The following is an 18,360-nucleotide window of genomic DNA, read 5'->3' as shown; positions in this document are numbered from 1 at the left end:
GTAGGGCATGTTAATTTATCCACCTTTTTCCTCTTCACCCAATGCAGTGATGGAGAGCAATGAATATTTTGAAGAAAGATTCTTTACAGCCTCATTTTATTCTCACGGCAAAGTCTCAGGAGGTCAGGGTTGACAGACTCTAGCAATGGTACCCAAGCACTTAATCTGTGTGTTGCCATGGAAACATCCCAGAGGAAGGAGTAACCTGTAGTCTGTGATGCTCTGGCACCAGCGCTGGAGATGGTGGGAGTGGGGCGGGGCATTGCAGCTATAAGCTCAGCAGGGGCCAAGTGGCGTAAGTGACCAGTAGGACTTCATTTGGTCCTGTCACAGAAACTTGTCACTCAGGCATAGAGCAAGCTCTCCAGCTACCCATGATTAGCTGCTTATAGGTTCATCTCAAGACCACCAACCCTGGCCAGAAAGTTCTTCCAAGCCATAGGTTTTAAATAAATAGGAAGTCTATTGTGACAAGCATGTGCATCATTTTTGGAGGGAACATTGCATGTAGCTATTTTGGCAGTCTCCCACTTTCCATCCTCTTGTAGTGAGTAATCAATGCTAACTGTGATCCTAAGGCGGGGGGGGGGGAGTTATCTGCCACACATAGAGAGTTGGACCTGGGAATACAGCACAATCTAAACCATGTTTACTCAGAAGTAAGCCCTATAGAATTCAATGGGGCTTACTCCCAGGTAAGTGGGGCTAGGAGTGCATCCTTAGGCTTCATTCAGACCATGCTTTATTCCATGTGCACATTTCCTTACTTGATATTTTCCACATTTTACATATCTTTCACATGACATAAAAGCCACTTGTGGAAAAACCAGCAAAATCTAGTGAAAGTTTTGGTGCTCGTTTTTGTAATTTGCTTCCAGATTTATTTATTTTTTGGTAAGCATGTTAACCCCCCAAAAACGTGTTCATCATTGCATCATAATGATGAAATGTTGGACAGTATTTCGGCAAACAATTCATTCCTGCCTTTGGAAATTGATCAGAAAGCCACGTTTCCGTAACACAACAGGTAACACAGTAGAAAGGGAATGTTTTATTCAAGTGCTAGCATTATAATTAGGAAAACTAATGCACAAATCCTCACATCTCAAAGCACCCTTAGTCATGTTTAGAAGAGAACAGTTGAAATCAACATGACTTAAGTTAGTCTGAAAGCATGTGACCATCACCTTGATGAAGCTAAGCAGATCTGGATCTAGTCAGCTGCTTGGATCATTGGCTGCCTGAGAAATACATGAATGGCACCTTCAGTTCTGTGATGGAAGAGAGGCAGAATGTAAACATAAGAAAATAAGTGAAATGGGTTCCATGAGCTAAAATCACACCTTTGGGTTAATCATGAGCTCTCAGTGGACCATAGTGTAGTACATGATGGCTTTTAATCACTGTAACCAAATGACACTTGTAGCATCGATTATACCCACCCTATGTGGCATAGGGTCCATTTGAGAAATGCAAATTTGTTAGTACACAATTGTTTTTAAAGGAGTCAATGTGTGCTCTCTGTCTGTGTGTTTACGTACAATATATATGTGTATGTATGTTTGTTTGTATGTATGTATATATGTGTGTGTACATGTATATAAACTGTACATGCATATCTGTGTGTAAATGTAGGTCACTAACTCTGAAGTATCTCTTGCTGTAGCAGTTTATAACCTCCCACTGCTTTGGTCTGGCGTATGTCTCAAGTAATAGGTAGTCTTTGACTGCGGCAAGCTTTTGTGTCCTTTCAGTGTGCTCCTCCTTTGAAGTCAAAGAGTTCATTTTGTTTGAAGCATTTGACTCTGGGCACTGTGCAGCTCAATTTCACAGTTTAGTTATTACACGTTCCTGCCAATCATATTAAGATTGCATATTACAGAGTTACGGTTTCAAAAGGTTAGGCACATGCTCTTTAATACTTTGTGCAATTCTGCTGTCACACTTCCTCCTTTGATTCCCCCGCCCTACATCTAAGCTAAAGGAACAGCTTGCCTCCTTGTCTTGAGAAGGCTTCCTTCGTATAAGCAGGAAAAAGAAACCACAAGTTGAGCCTGGGTGTTGAAACACTCAACATTAACTACTGTAGATGTGATTATGCACAAATCCATCAGTGAAGTATTATATGTCAGATGAGTGAAAGAAACCAACATCATTTGTATAAACTGCAAATTATCAGGGCTGCCTTATTGGAAGGATTCTAGAAAGTTTAAAGAGAACATTGTAGCATGTAATTGTAAGTTAAGAGCACTGAGAGGTCTGCCCAGGAAAAGTCTCCAAGTTCAGATAGAGAGGTCTGAATGGGCACAAGTGTGATCAAAAGGGAATAGTAACCAATCATGGGTTCCTAGGCCTATCTGTTTGGTACTTAAATTTTCAGTGAGGTTTGTCACACTCAGGGATTCATCCCTGGGGTGAAACAAATTTGGAAAAGGGCTGCTTCATTACACAGTTGAATATGCTAGCATGGGAGCCACAGGCTAGGATCTGTTATAGCAGCCCATAGCAATATTATGAAGGGACTGAGGGAATATTACCACCAGGAGAATTCTGTTCCAGGGTTTCCTGGTCTTTGCAGCTGTCAATTTCCTCTTTTTTTAGTTCAGAGACACAAGCAAGGCATTTGGGAACCATGGATAATCAGTGTGTGTTGGTGGGGGGGGGAGAGATATCATGCCCACCATCTCTACTCCACAGTGGGTGGCGCTGTGGTCTAAACCACTGAGCCTCTTGGGCTTGCCAATCAGAAGGTCGCGGTTTGAATCTTTGTGACGGTGGTGAGCTCCCATTGCTCTGTCCCAGCTTCTGCCAACTTAGCAGTTCAAAAGCACACCAGTGCAAGTAGAGAAACAGGTACCACTGCAGCAGGAAGGTAAACAGCATTTCCGTGCGCTCTGGCTTCTGTCTCGGTGTTCCATTGTGCCAGAAGCGGTTTAGTCATGCTGGCCACATGACCTGGAAAGCTGTCTATGGACAAACACCAGCTCCCTCAGCCTGAGTGCCACACCCTATAGTCACGTTTGACTGGACTTGAGTGCCCAGGGGTCCTTTACCTTTTTTTTACCTTACTCCCAGCTTACCTGCATTGATTCAAAAGACTTAAAATAATCACAGTGTGTACACATTGTATGTGTACAAATTCTATTGGGACCATTAGATTGACACACAGAGGCCAGGAGTGTAGAAAATGGACACCATCCTGTTTCCCCATCACTGATTTTATGTGATTCCTGAATGTCTTAGTAGGGCTTCAGTCAAGTGCAGATTCATTCCATCTTTACTAACCAGGAAGACACATTAAGTGGCTTTCTATCGACTTGGTAAATGGGTAGAACTCATCCCCGATGCAAAGTTTTGTATCAGCTTTCTGTTCTTGAAATGCAAAATACATTCATAGAAACAATGCAATATATAATTATCCAGTCATTTAGCTGAGAATTTCTATTATTACACTTTGGTGCCCAAATACAATGGACTCTTCATTTCTGGCATGGGGATTGCATAAAGCCAATGACGTTAAGTTCAAAACACATCCATACATCCCTTTTGGATTCTAAAGTACTCAGCATGCTTCTGACAAGGTAATCCTTAAAAAGATGTTCTTGTCTTTTCTGTAACTGAGTTAGGAACAGCATGACTTACCTCAAGGTATACTTTGATGAGAGTAGCCTGCACCATGCAGTGTCACTCCCTATGGACTTTGCAAGGTGTCCTAATACGATAGTACTAAGAGTGTTTTGAAGTTTGGTTTGGTCGTTAACACTTTAGTGGTTTCATTCTCATAAGGCCTCTTGGCTCAAAACAGAATGTTTTGGTCAAAGTCACAAACTCCTCTTTCAGCTACAGTTCTACAAGAAGAGCTTGTTATGGACTGCAACCCTATACATGCTTGTTTGGGAGCAATTTCCACTGAAGTCAATGGTGCTTCCTTCCAAATGGACATCTATAGGATTGCTCTGTTAGTGACCTTAACTTTGTTGCATTGTGGCTCTCCTTGCCTGCACTAATCTCCTCTGATCCCATTACAGTATAATGATGGAGTGAGTTAGTTTCAGCTTGAACACTCATCATGAGGCCTTATGAGGACCCCAAAATCTGCCATAGGAAATGGTTTGACTCAGGCCCCACATAATGTTCAAATCATGCCTAAAGAGAAAATGATTATATACGATAGAGCAGGGAAAATGTGTCGTCGTCGTCCCCGCCTTCGAATGTACATTTACATTTCTCAAAGCTGTTTTCTTGCAACCTTCACTTGGCTAAAGTTCTTTGGTTCTGCCTCTAAAATATTTATCATTGTAGAATCCCCTTCAGCCAGCACACTCAGCTCCTGATTGTTCGGGGCAATTGTGTGCCAAATCCCAGAGGGAATAAATGCCTGGAACGAAGGACACAATGCAATAAATAACCTTCTTCTATGAGGACGAGGTATTTATGTAGAAGGTGGTGGAAGAGTGAAAGCACCCATATTTGTAAAGTTAATTTGTTCTATCAAAACAACAGAGGCTTTCGTCTTTGTGTTCTAATAATTCAGATATGCTTTTCAAGACCCCAAAGAAAATCCCACCTAAAAAACAAAATTGTGGTTACTGCCTTCAAATGGAAGTCCTATTAAGTCATTCACCCAAATGCATGCAGGCTAAACTTGTGGAGGGAGAAGGTTGGAAGGGAGAATCTCAGGCCAAATTCACACCATACATTTAAAGTGCTATGGTGCCACTTCAAATTATCATGGCTCACCACCCAGATAATTATGGGAGCTGCAGTTTATTAAGGGTCCTGAGAATTATTAGGAGGCCTCTAGTCCCCTCCTAGAGCTACAGTTCTCTGAGTTCCCCATGAAGAGGGATTGGTGGTTAAACTGCTCTGGGAATGGGCAAAGTGTATTTCTAGGTAGGATATGCCAGTGGCGTAGCGTGGGGGGTGCAGGGGGGCCGGCCGCAACATCTGGGGTGCAACATCTGGGGTTAGGGCAAATCCACGGGTTAGGGGGTGCAAATCCACGGGTTAGGAGGCGCAAATTACTTGCCTTGCCCCGGGTGCTGACAACCCACGCTACGCCACTGGGATATGCTAATGACAGACGAAATGAGGGAGCAAGTGGGGGTTAAGATTCTTGTTTTGTGGGGTGCTTGCTTCCCTCCTGCACTGCCTCTGGGGGCATGCAAGGGGAAGAGAAAAGGGAAGTTTCATTGCATGTGGAGAAGTTCTTCCATTTGCACAGTGACTTAGCTAGATACAGCCCCTGATTATCTTCCTGAAAAGGACTTCACAATCTCATTGTAGACGTCTCATATATAGCCATACCACCAGCAGTTCTCGGCAAAGCAGAATAAAATAAAACCTTAAAATAGCAAGACTAGGGTATGATTTAGTCAGCAGTATTTATAAAATTGTTCCAGGCATCTTAGATATGTATTTTAATACCTAGCGTGCCTTCTGATAAGCGAGCGATCAGATTGTTATTGGGACGACTTAATGAAAGTCCAGAAGCTGGTGATGATCTCGTGACCTCAACCGACGTGGGTTAGGAAATGTTTATGAAAGGCTTAATCGGCAGACCAATCCATTTCTAGGCATTATTAATGCAGGAAGGGTTTTTTTTTTTTGAGGGGTGGGGGGTTGGTTGGTTGGTTTGGTTCCCCCCACCCCCGCAATATAGTCTGGAGGGTAGACATCCGGAAGCCCTTTGCAGGAGGGCGGCAGAGAGAGGCACTCATTTTAAATAATAATATAAAAATGTGAAATAGAGCATGATGGCTCAGAATCCCTGATGTGCATATACAGCAATATTATTATGGGTGATGAGCAAACAGTGGGAGGCTTACTGAAAAGTAACAGAGGCACAAATGAATGAAAAGAAATGTCAGCAACAGCAGTAGCTCTGGTTTCAGCTGAGTGAGTGGAAGATAATACCGCAGTTGCTTTCTCAGCTTGCTTTCTGCTGCTTTAATGACAACTGATCCTTTCAATTCTCTGTCCATATGGGAATTTTAGCTCGAGTATAACACCCAAGTCTTTGCCGGACTGTTCACCAATGTAAGCAGAACATTTATTTCCTTTTAATTCCCATACCAATTTATTGGGAATAGGATCCGGGGACAAAATAAAACTCGCTCGCTTGACACTAATGGGCTTTCTGGCTTCTGGTTCCTGGAAGCTCTGCAATGACAGATGACAATATGGCTGTGGTGTTTTAGTGCTCGTTCGTAACAAGGAAAAAAGGGCCTTGGAAGAAGAAAGGGACACAGAGAGAAAGCCCAGCCATCAGCTTTGTTCGCAATCCAGTTCAGACAAAAATAGTAATACTTGGATTGTTCCCGTTGAAGAATCTGCTTCCTTTGGCAACCTGAGAAGTACAACCAGCATCTTCCATCCCAATTGTACTGCCAAGCACTTAGGTGTATGGGCTGCTGATAAGCACCTGGGGCAGACAGGATGGCAGCTGGAAGCAGGAGACAGGTAGCTTGTTGGACTCTCTCAGAGACAAATTGCCCATCTTGCGGAAGAGCAGCAGCTCTCAGAGCTTTTATAACAGGCATTTTCATGGGATTGGCTCTCTATAGGGCCAGGAGGATTATGGGTTGTGTCAATAGTCTCATGGCTTTCCAGCCAGCAGTCCTACCAGTGGAGGAAGCAGGGAACAATCCCTAATCCAAGCCCTGCAGCACCTCAGTTGGAAACCAATTCTATCAAAGTAAGTCCTGGTAATTTCAGTTCAGCTTTGCTAGGGAGTCACAGCAAAGCAAATCCAAGAGTGAAAAGCCTGTTGGTTGGATTCAGAGCAGTGACATTTCGAATGCTACATCCAAGAGTTGACAGTACTCCATACTGTTGAATACAGTCACAAAAAAAGCAATGACATCATCTATTCATGACAATATATTCCAGTAGTAGTGTAGATGGGTACCGGGTTATATTTTCCAGAGCTAGAGAAACGAGGGCAGTCTTAATCCAAAATGTAAGCAAACACCTGATGCAAAGAAATAAAGCCTTCTGGAGGTTTATATTCATTCTATCTGTGAGTCCAGCTTTAGGGGGCACAATGAATTTTGAAAGGTACACAATATGGGATACATAAAGACCCTTAGGCTTCATTTACTAACCCTATGTCTACCTGTCCATACAGATCCTACAGTTCCCTTGCAGACCTCACCCAACTCTATGGGCCACAATCCGCCAAGACAGGAGACTCGATGAGAGTATCAAAATCCGCTCCCATTGCAAATAACATAAAATAAAAGAACGTGTGAAGATTTTTTTAATTGACTGGGCATCTGGATCCTGAAGTCTTTGGTGCTGTTCTACAGGAGATTTTATATTCACTGTAATGTTATTTTCATTTGTTGATTTTCCAAATGGTTTTACTTTCACTGCTGGAGGTAGTAAGCCTCTGAATGCGAGTTGCTAGGACTAGCAGATGGGGCAGAGCTGTTTGTGCTCAGCTCTAGCTTGCAGACTTCCCTCGGGCATCTATCTGGTTGGCCACTGTGTGAAAAGGATGCTGGACTAGATGGACCCTTGGCTTGCTCCAGCCGGGCTGTTCATATGCTCTTACATTTTACTAGTATTTCCCCCCCCCCCATGTTTCTGCAATCTCATCCTGAGATCACCATTGTACTGAGCCTATATAAGCAAAAGCAATAATAATTTACCAGGGCAACTTCTTTCCCGAGTTACTGTTTGCCTGCATGACTTTCACAGGCGTATCTGGCAATGCAGTTAGGCATCTGCTGACATTTTTTGTTTGCAGGTACATCAAAGAGAAAATAACCTGTTCTGTTCTGTCCAATTGTCTAATTCAGGCATAGCTCCGCTGCTGGCTCCCTAATGCAGAAAAAGTGGAAGCAGTACAAATAATTTTGTCTTTGGAAAAACCTGGGCATGGTGATGAATGCAGAAAGGGAACAAATATTGAATGGAAAAGGTGCTATTTTACATTTGCATTTCTTTTTCAGAAGCGATTCGGGAAACTCTTCAAATAGCCTCTTTCTGGTTCTGATGGGCTAACAAGTAGACTGTTAGAAAACAAATTGCTTACGCTGTCGGCAGCCTGGAATGAGAGTGTCAGAATGATGGCTGTGTCAAAACTGCTTTCCATGTTGGGGTTGACTTTGCCAGTCCAGAAGCCCTTGTAAACAGATGTGGGTATGTACATCCTATAAATGAATAGCAGACTCGTTCTCCTGTGTGGTTTCCGTATAGTCAAAATGGGACCATCCATTGTACAAGAAGGAGGTACCAGCAGACTTAAGGGGAACCCCAAGCTAGCTACCTATTTGTATCTGGAACCACAAGTGGGAAAGAAAACAGCAAAACAGTTCAATGAGACTTAGCATATTTAGTGGGCATGGAACGCTGACTATCTGCTGGAGAATAAAAATAGAAAATTGGGGCAGTGGAGGGAAAATGTAATGGAGTGTCCTAGAAATGATCGTGACTGGCATCGAGAGGAACACATTCCACTTGCCCCTGTTTTGAAAATGTCAGTTAGTCCGAAGGCTCGTCTATGACATTTTGCCTCCTGAGGCAAAGGACATGATATTGGGTGGAGTTCAATATTGTGCTAAGCAGGTTGCTCCATCAGTAGGTAAAAGGTAAAGGTAAAGGACCCCTGGACGGTTAAGTCCAGTCAAAGGCAACTATGGGGTTGCGGCGCTCATCTCTCAGGCCGAGGGAGCCGGCGTTTGTCCACAGACAGTTTTCTGGGACATGTGGCCAGCAGGACTAAACCATTTATGGCGCAACGGAACACCGTGACAGAAGCCTCAGTGCACGGAAATGTCGGTTACCTTCCTGCCACAGTGGTATCTCGTTATCTACTCACACTGGTATGCTTTCAAACTGCTAGGTTGGCAGGAGCTGGGACAGAGCAACGGGAGCTCACCCCATTGTGGGGATTCGAACTGCCAATCTTCTGATCGGCAAGCCCAAGAGGCTCTGTGGTTTAGACCACAGCACCACCTGTGTCCTTGCCGTCAGTACAAGCATTGCTCAACTCTCTGCATCCTGTTCCAGGTGTTCTCCTGATTCTCCTCAAACACCACAGGACAATTTTAGTGCAGGGAGGAGCAAGGGAAAGCCCCAATAGATTTGAGACTTCAGTTAGTGGGACTACTTAGTTCATGGGTAGGCAAACTAAGGCCCAGGGGCTGGATCCGGCCCAATTGCCTTCTAAATCTGGTCCACGGACGGTCCGGGAATCAGCATGTTTTTACATGAGTAGAATGTGTCCTTTTATTCAAAATGCATCTCTGGGTTATTTGTGGGGCATAGGAATTTGTTCATTTTTTTCTTCAAAATATAGTCCGGCCCCCTACAAGGTCTGAGGGACAGTGGACCGGCCCCCTGCTGAAAAATTTTGCTGACCCCTGACTTAGTTGAATCCAGGCAGGTGTCTGCCCCACTCCCCACTGCAATGTGTAGAAGTCTACCAACTAGCAACTGACTATTGCTTCAACACTCATGATGAGACAGCATTTTACACTGCATCTGAGGGTAGCAGGCTAGCATATAGGCACAAGGTAGGCCATGTGGCACATACAGCTCAGTTTTCCAACACCTCCCCGCCCTGCCCCAGCACCTGCTACCTCAGGCAGTTGCCTCACTCTACCATGCTGTTCTGAGACCCACCCACTGAACCATCACATGTCATTATGTCATGTCTCCAGGTAAGACACACTGAATCTGATTGGCTGATAAAGGACGTTGGGCAGGGCTTGCAAAAGACACAATGAATAGCCCTTGATGCAAAGACTACATGTTCCTTCTTGTGACTAAGTGCTCTGAAAAGGTAGCAAGACTAGGAATATGACTCTGGGAGACAAATTTGTTTATATAAAAGGAACAACTGAATGCCTATGCTGTTTTGCAAATACAGTATAGCACTTTCAATATGCAGCAATGATTTGTTTTACAATGCTTGGATAGTGTGTTTGGATAGGGGAATCAATGCACTATTAGGCAAATGCAGGGATATATTTATTAATTTAAGTAAATTGCTAGCCCTCCTCTCCATCTGAAGATGCTTGAGGCATCTTGTACTCAACACATACACATGTCTAACAAAATTTTGGATCTGATTGCAGAAATCACATATCCAGTTTTTCCTGATTGTGTTTCTGTACATTCTATGCCAGGAAGGTAGAAATATCTATGGAAATAAATCAACAGGTCCTCTCCCAATTCATAGTATTTATCGGCAAAGCAGTCAAGGAACTAGCAGCAGCAGCAGCTATGAAGTTATTATATTTTTAACCCACTAACATTAATTAGGGCTGCCATATACATCTGGGTTTCCCCAGACATTATCAGGATTTCAAAGGTGGAATCAATGTGGGGGGGGGGATTTCAAAAATGTGGTGCTTTGTCCTGGATTTTAGGCAAGTCAATTGAAAAATCATGGTTGTTTGACATTTTTGTTGGGGGAAAAAATACATCAAAATTTTTGAGGTCTTCCCAGCAACTTTCAAGGTGTCCTGGTTTTTACTTTCTGAAATATGGCAACCCTAAACATCATTACTGATTTCAAGGTAATGTACAATGCCACCAAAACAATCCGATTAAAACACTGTAGCTAAACACAAACAAAAAAATGAACAAGTCAAATGCCATAATTAAAACACATCTTTAAAAACACACTGTGGACTTTATATTGCCTGCAAAAACAAAAAGAAAACTGGCAAGTGAATATTGAATATCCTACAAATTCCAAGGTGAACAAGTAAGGTTTTATTTGGCACCAGCACCAAAATGTAGAGCTAGTCAGTGCCAAATGTACCTTGTGGCGGCAAGGCACTGCACAAATGGGGGGGGGGGTGTCACCAGTAAGGAGACCTTTCTCCCATGTCACTGCATAATGCATATCTCTCAGCAGCAGGACTTTGAGAAGAGTCTGTTGATCTTAAGGCATATGATTCCTATGTGGCAAGCACTGAAACATGTAGCAAGGTGGTATGACAGGCGTGAGAGACGTGGTACGAAGCCAGGACTGCTCCATATGTCATGATTACAGCTATGTGACAATGCTAAAGGAAGCACAATCAGATGGTTGTTGCAAGCTGTTCAATAATGTCTAGTGATGCAAAGGCCCTGGACCTTGGAAGCTTCTCTCAAAGTGCAAACAGCAGTTTCATAAAGGTGATTTGTGTCGGGATGGTGGCTGGGCAAGAAAAAACAAACTATCAAATGAAATGACCCCTTTGTTTTCATGGAGCTGTGGGCATGTATAAAGATAGAAACAAACAAACAAAAAACCCTCCTGTTAAACCTGAACCTCATCTGCTCTGATTCTCCCCCAAGTCCAGCGAGTGACCAGAAACTCCACGTAATAAGTGAAAAGCGATAGGGAAGTTTTGCAAGAGCTTCTGGTACCTAATTCAACAAGCCTCCTACAATTAAATTCCTGCGTGTGATCGCAGAAGCTAAATGGGCAGCTGCTATTTTTGGGTGGCAGAAGTATGTTTAACATAGCATTTAGTTTGGCCCTAAGGGGGAAGTAAGTTATATGTGATTCCAGCAGGCAAGACTTACACTCCAAGCACTCAGATCCTAGCATCTTAATGAAATTGAATTCCAGATGGCAACTATGCAATAACACATCTTCAAAATGGATTAATTGGTGTTGCTCCACTGAGTTTCTATATTTCTTGAAGAGCTGACCTTCTGTGTCAGTTTTTCTCTGTAATGAGCCTTGTCTAAATTAATGTTATCTAAGAGCCACCACGCTGACGAAGGGAGCTTGCCAAACCCTACATGCTTTTCTCTGTGTTATGTACTCAAAATACATCTCAGTTCCACAAGATTTATCTGAATAGTCTGAGAACAGCTCAGCACATATGTATCAGAAATTCAGATAATCATGAGCCCCATTTCTACAAGTCTCCAGCTGCAATATTAGCTACATGGAGCTCAAAGAATTGATTCAGATAACTGCATGGGGGGCGGGGGGAATGAATCACATTTTTATGGAATATGAAAGTAGGAAATATTAGTATAATCTAAAACAATCCATGCAAACACAGTAAGCTAGCTTCCTTAGAGGGAACAAGCACACATGGTTGCCAAGATAGAAGGAACCATCAAAATGTGTCCTGACATGCGATTCATCATTAAAAAGTCTCCTATTGCACATCTATTTTTGTACTCTCTTTATGACAAGGTTCCAGCAGAATGGTTGGGATTATGATCAGACTAAGTCCCTCCCCCAAGGGGTTTTCATTGAAAGAAAAAGAAAAACTCATGGAAGCCAGCAAAATATGGGATACCCTGTAGCACTACAAAGGCAAACGCAGTATTAAGAATTCACAAATTGATGCTTTTTTTAAATGGCTGAATAATCCACCAACAACATACAAATCAATATGGTTAACCTGATCCAAAACACCCACCCCACTCACACACGAAAACAAAGATCACCACAGCCAATCACAAACAAACAACCACACCCTAGGCCAACCCCAACCTCTCTCACCACCAAAGGAACTCAAGTGCACAGCACAAGCAATGCTGACACCAAACCCTACATATATTAAGCATAATAGAAACATCGCCACCCGACCCCACCCCCACCCATCTTCCCCCCTCCACCCCCCCTTTTCTCTCTCCCCCTAATGTCTCAACAAATGAAACGGATTTGTAAAAATGTTACATGGGAAAAAAAAAACGAGAGACATTACACATACTTCTGTAAAACAAGAAAATCTTTAATAAAATAAAATAAAATAAAATGCTGTTGTTTTAGAAATTGTTGCAGAGTTGGAAGAGGTCTAGAAAGGCCGTTCCACTTCTGAGTGGGGCGGTGCTGCGCTCAGGCCACGTGCCCTCTGCACCCAGCGGGGGCTGGGCTAAGCCCCCTCATCATCAGGGAGTCCCCGGCCGTGCCCCGGTCCCCGGCCAGCCAATCCGGTTAGCCGGGGGGGCGTGGCTTCCCCCTTTAAAGCAGCCGCACGGCTGGGTGATCTCCCTTGTTGTTCAGTGCCTAAGCCAATACCGCTCACATTCTGTAACCAATAAAGTTGTGGCCTAAATTTTGCCCATTAACCTGATATATGGTGTCCACGTGTTATTATTCAACATAAGGGGGAGGCCTCGGGGTCTCCCCCCCCATTTTTTTATTACTTTTCCAAATTTATGACAAATATAGCACACACAAAATAGAAAGCACATTAAAAAAATAACAAACATATAAAACATCTTACTATTAAAAATCCATTTTGATTTCCATTGTTAAGTGACTTCCTCGAATCCTCCCTAAGTGAGTTTCATTAAATCTCATTGTAGCAATTTTCCAATATCCACTTTCTAATAAAATTAACTTATTCAAATTACTATCTTCCTTCCTTTTCATGGTTTCTCAATCCATAATATTATACAATTCAACATATTTTAATCCTAGCCCAGTTTGGTACTTGCAAGTATTTCAACTTATGTTATAGCCTCTCGGCCTTTTGGCTAAGATCAAGTGTAGTGGCCTCGGGGTCTTGACATGCAAATGGGAATCAAAATGATCAAGGGGGTGGAGCAATTCACCTATGAGGAAAGGTCAGTGGCATAGCGTCTGTTGCTGGCACCCAGGGATATGCATGCATGCCAGGCAGGGGGGTCTCTAGCCCAGCCCTCACTGCCGGAGCGACTCCACCCTCACTGCAGCAAAGCAGGGCCACACTGAGCCACTAACCCATACAGGGGGAACCTGGCCGACCTATGTGGCCCTTGGCAGGTAGAGAACAGCATCAACACCCCCATCGCTCAGCCCGGACACTGAGATCCAGCGCCGAGGGCCTTCTGGTGGTTCCCTCATTGCGAGAAGTGAGGTTACAAGAAACCAGACAGAGGGCCTTCTCAGTAGTGGCGCCCGCCCTGTGGAATGCCCTCCCTTCAGATGTGAAGGAAATAAGCAGCTATCTTATCTTTAAGAGACATCTGAAGGCAGCCCTGTTTAGGGAAGTTTTTAATATTTAATGCTGTATTGTTTTTAACACTTGATTGGAAGCCGCCCAGAGTGGCTAGGGAAACTCAGCCAGATGGGCGGGGTGTAAATAATAAATTGTTGTTGTTGTTGTCAAGCCAGGCTGGAGCTGAGGGCCTGGTTTGCGCTCCTCCAAAATTGTGTGCCCAAGGCCACGGCCCTCCTAACACCACCTGCCCCATGCTATGCCCCTAGGCAAAGTTGCAGCATTTGGGACTTTTTCATTTAGATTAACAGTGAGTGCGACGTGACATGGCATGTAAAAAGTAGGCAGGAAAAGTTCTTTTCCTTCTCTCATAATGTCTTGTGGACCTCTATTAAAGCTGGAGAATGTACTTCTTCATGCAGTGCATATGTCAACTATGGAACTCGTTCCCATAGAGAAGAAGAGTTTGGATTTGATATCCCGCCTTTCACTCCCCTTCAGGAGTCTCAAAGCGGCTAACATTCTCCTTTCCCTTCCTCCCCCACAACAAACACTCTGTGAGGTGTGTGGGGCTGAGAGACTTCAGAGAAGTGTGACTGGCCCAAGGTCACCCAGCAGCTGCATGTGGAGGAGCGGAGACGCGAACCCGGTTCCCCAGATTATGAGACTACCGCTCTTAACCACTACACCACACTGGCTCTCATTGCTAGGAGGCAATGCATAGGAGGCAATGATGGCTGAAAGAAGGTTCTTTTTATCGTATGTGGTGGTCTTGTAGTAAGGTTAAGGCCTACTGGGAAATGATATACAATGAAATGAAAAGATGTTTAAAATAGCGTTTGTAAAAATAACCCAGAAGCCGTTCTCTTGGGAATTATAGGGATAGCACTACCTAAACTGTATAGAAATTTATCCATATATGCGACGACAGCAGCAAGAATGTGCCCAAAAATGGAAAGAAGAAGAAGTCCCAGCAAAGGAAGAATGGATGCAAAAACTTACGGAATATGCAGAAATGGCGAAACTTACCAGACGAATAAGAAATCAAAATATCAAAATTTTATAAAAGGATGGAAATGGTTTATTGACTATTTACAGACAAATTGTACACAGACAGAAACACTGGCAGGATTACTGTAATAACCTTCAGCTACATAAGAGTATATATTTAAATAACATAAATAAATGAGTAAGTTAAGTTAATTAGGATATGCAGAAGATATTAAAAATAAATTTAAGGAACCTCAGAAAGAGAGGGAAGGAAGTCAAGTTTTAAAATGTCAAAATGACTGTAAAATCAATGAAATGTATATATCTGAAAAGTGTGTATGTATGTAAATGTGTGTATATATATATGTGTGTGTGTGTGTGTGTGTGTGTGTGTGTGTGTATATATATATATATATGGCAATGATGGCCACCAAATTCAATGGCTTTAAAAGAAGGTTGAGAAATTCACAGAAGACAAGGCTATCAATGGCTGTCAGACACAATGGCTGTGTTCAAACTTGCATTCATAATTCTTGGAGAAAATAATATTTATTGATATTGCAGGGTAGTAACATGTCCTTTATATATATATATATATAAAAGATTTGTTTTGTTAATAAATATAAGGATGCTTTCCTTGGGGTCTTATGGTATTTTCTCTTGAAGCTGAAAAGTTACTAAGAGTTCCAAATAGCAGCATATTTCAGCATTATCATCATCATTTATATATAAAATAATTTTTTATTTATGTATATATTTCCTGCATATATACAGCCATCCATAAATAAATATTCCTTGGGTGGCATACAAACAATATATATAACCCACGAAAAATAATAATACAAAACAATTTATGTCACCTTTCCATAGATGCTCAGTGAAGTTTATATCAAACTGACAAAAGCATTAGAATACAAAAAAAATAAAAAATCACAAACCATTAGCCTACAATATCTCCATAGTTAAAACAAAAAATCATAATAAGGAAACACATAAATATTAAAATATTACATAAGGACAATCCATCAAAACATACAGTTCATAATTACTGGAGCATAACAACCAAGTTTAAAACCAGGACAGCAGACATATTCGGAATTTATGGTCTGGCATTATCGTTTACAAATGGAGTATACAGGTGGTATACAGGTAGGTCTGACACGTTTCCTGTTATGCAGTTTGTCTCGGCTTAGCCCTGAACTTGCACCTCCCTGCAGTCACCCTTATTGAATTTAAAGTTCTTCTTGGCTATGGTTATGTGGAGCTATTTGGTGCTAATTTGGGAAAACATTGCACATGATCAGAGGCAAACAGCTGTTTATCATTACTTCACCTGCTCCATGGTTCATGGTGGGAGGGAACCTCTGGCTCTTTGGGTATTTTCCCACATTGCTCTATGACAGACAGACAGACAGACAGACAGACAGACAGTATGTGTCTTAGGGCATGTGTGTGTGTGTGTTTCCCGAACGTAGGTATCCATCCATTTTTGAACTACAATTCCCAACATTGCTAGCTAGGGATGATGGGAACTGTAGTCCAAAAACAACTGGAGACCCAAGTTTGGGAAAACACACACACACACACACACACACACACACACACAATTCAGGGGCTGCAGCCCCTGCATGCTCTCTGCAACAACCCCACCTACCCCCTTCCTCTTCACCCACACCTGAACACACCCCTCCCTATTTCCCCACAGCTCACCTTGCCCTCCTCTCACGGCTCGCCTGAAGCCTCACCCCTTTTTACCCAAGCCCCACCCCCATTTTAAAGGAGAGGAAGACACTCCACTGTGCGAAGGGCCTCCCGCCTCCATTAAACCTTGCTGTGGGTGCATTTAACTGTGGGGGGAAAGTACTCCATAGCTACCTATCTCCATTAAACTGTTTGCCTGTGGCAGCCTTCCATTCCTCCTGCTGCAGTTGGTGTGGCCACCAGTTGGCCGCTATGTGAACTGCAGAGCATGACAACACACTATATTTTTATGTATATAGGAGGATAAAACCCAATAAAAGTATTAAGCAATGCACAATATCAATACAGTAATAAATCTAGTAAGAATTTTTAAAAACTCACACTAAAGCCTGGATCAAAATAACAACAATGCTACTAAATATCATCAATTGCCAGGGAGAATAGAAACATTTTTGCTTGTACCCCAAATGCTAATAAAGTTGGTGCCAATTGTGCCTCCCCAAGGAGACATTCCAATGTCCAGGCAAGTTCATATGGGAAGAGATGGCTCTTTATATATTGGATTTCTGAGCTTCAACAGGGGACGCGGGTGGCGCTGTGGGTAAAACCTCAGTGCCTAGGACTTGCCGATCGTATGGTCGGCGGTTCGAATCCCTGCGGCGGGGTGAGCTCCCGTTGTTCGGTCCCAGCTCCTGCCCACCTAGCAGTTCGAAAGCACTCTTAAGTGCAAGTAGATAAATAGGGACCGCTTTATAGCGGGAAGGTAAATGGCGTTTCCGTGTGCTGCGCTGGTGGCGGCTCGCCAGAGCAGCTTCGTCACGCTGGCCACATGACCCGGAAGTGTCTTCGGACGGTGCCGGCTCACGGCCTCTAGAGAGAGATGAGCACGCAACCCTAGAGTCGGACACGACTGGCCCGTACGGGCAGGGGTACCTTTACCTTTACCTAGCCGTTAGAACTGAACCTAGAAACTGACAGCTAGTGCAGTTGGGCAAGAAGTGGCCTCAGATGTTCCCATCTTCTTGTTTTTGTTAATATCCTCTACATCTAAGCTGTTCACCTTGTCCAAATGTAACATGCCAAGAGTATTGCCAAAAAGATTCCCATACAGTATTTGTGGCTCTAACAACGACAACGAGCGTTCTAAGATTTCTTGCAGCTTTCGTGAAATCAACATTCTCTTCACTGGAACCACTACAGGTCCTTTTGCTGGGTGTAAAAATGAGCTGCCACAATGGAAGCTCGAGAATGTTTGCTCAGCATATAACCACAAAACCCAGTGTGCATGCATGGGAAGAACAATATAGTGCTGATGCAGCAGAAAGACCACAGAGCCTGTGAATGAGCACACTCCAGATTAAAGCATGCATACACAAAATACTGCAATTCAAATCAGCCATGGACAGCGTAATGCACTACTGATTTTATCCCAAATTCGCAACATGGTAGATGCTTGACTTTTGAGCAGCATGCTGCTTTGTGAATTTAAATCAGATATATCTGCAGAGCATGTAATGGGATGTTATAATTGTTGCTCTTTTAGGGATCGAGAAGAACAAATCACAGCAGGGGCTGGAATTTCTACATAAACATATAAATAGAGTAGGAATTTTGGGGCTGAAAATACAATTCCACACCTTTATGCAGAATAGGGATGGACAAATTTGTCAGTTTTGGTTTCTCATCTTTTCTTATTTTTCCAACCTTAAGTCCAGTTTGCCTTCTTTCTTTCATCATCATCATCATCATCATCATCATCATCATCATCATTACA

The sequence above is a fragment of the Podarcis raffonei genome, chromosome 9 (genome assembly GCF_027172205.1).
Source record: "Podarcis raffonei isolate rPodRaf1 chromosome 9, rPodRaf1.pri, whole genome shotgun sequence".
NCBI lineage: Eukaryota > Metazoa > Chordata > Lepidosauria > Squamata > Lacertidae > Podarcis > Podarcis raffonei.
Note: the sequence above shows the minus strand (reverse complement) of the source record.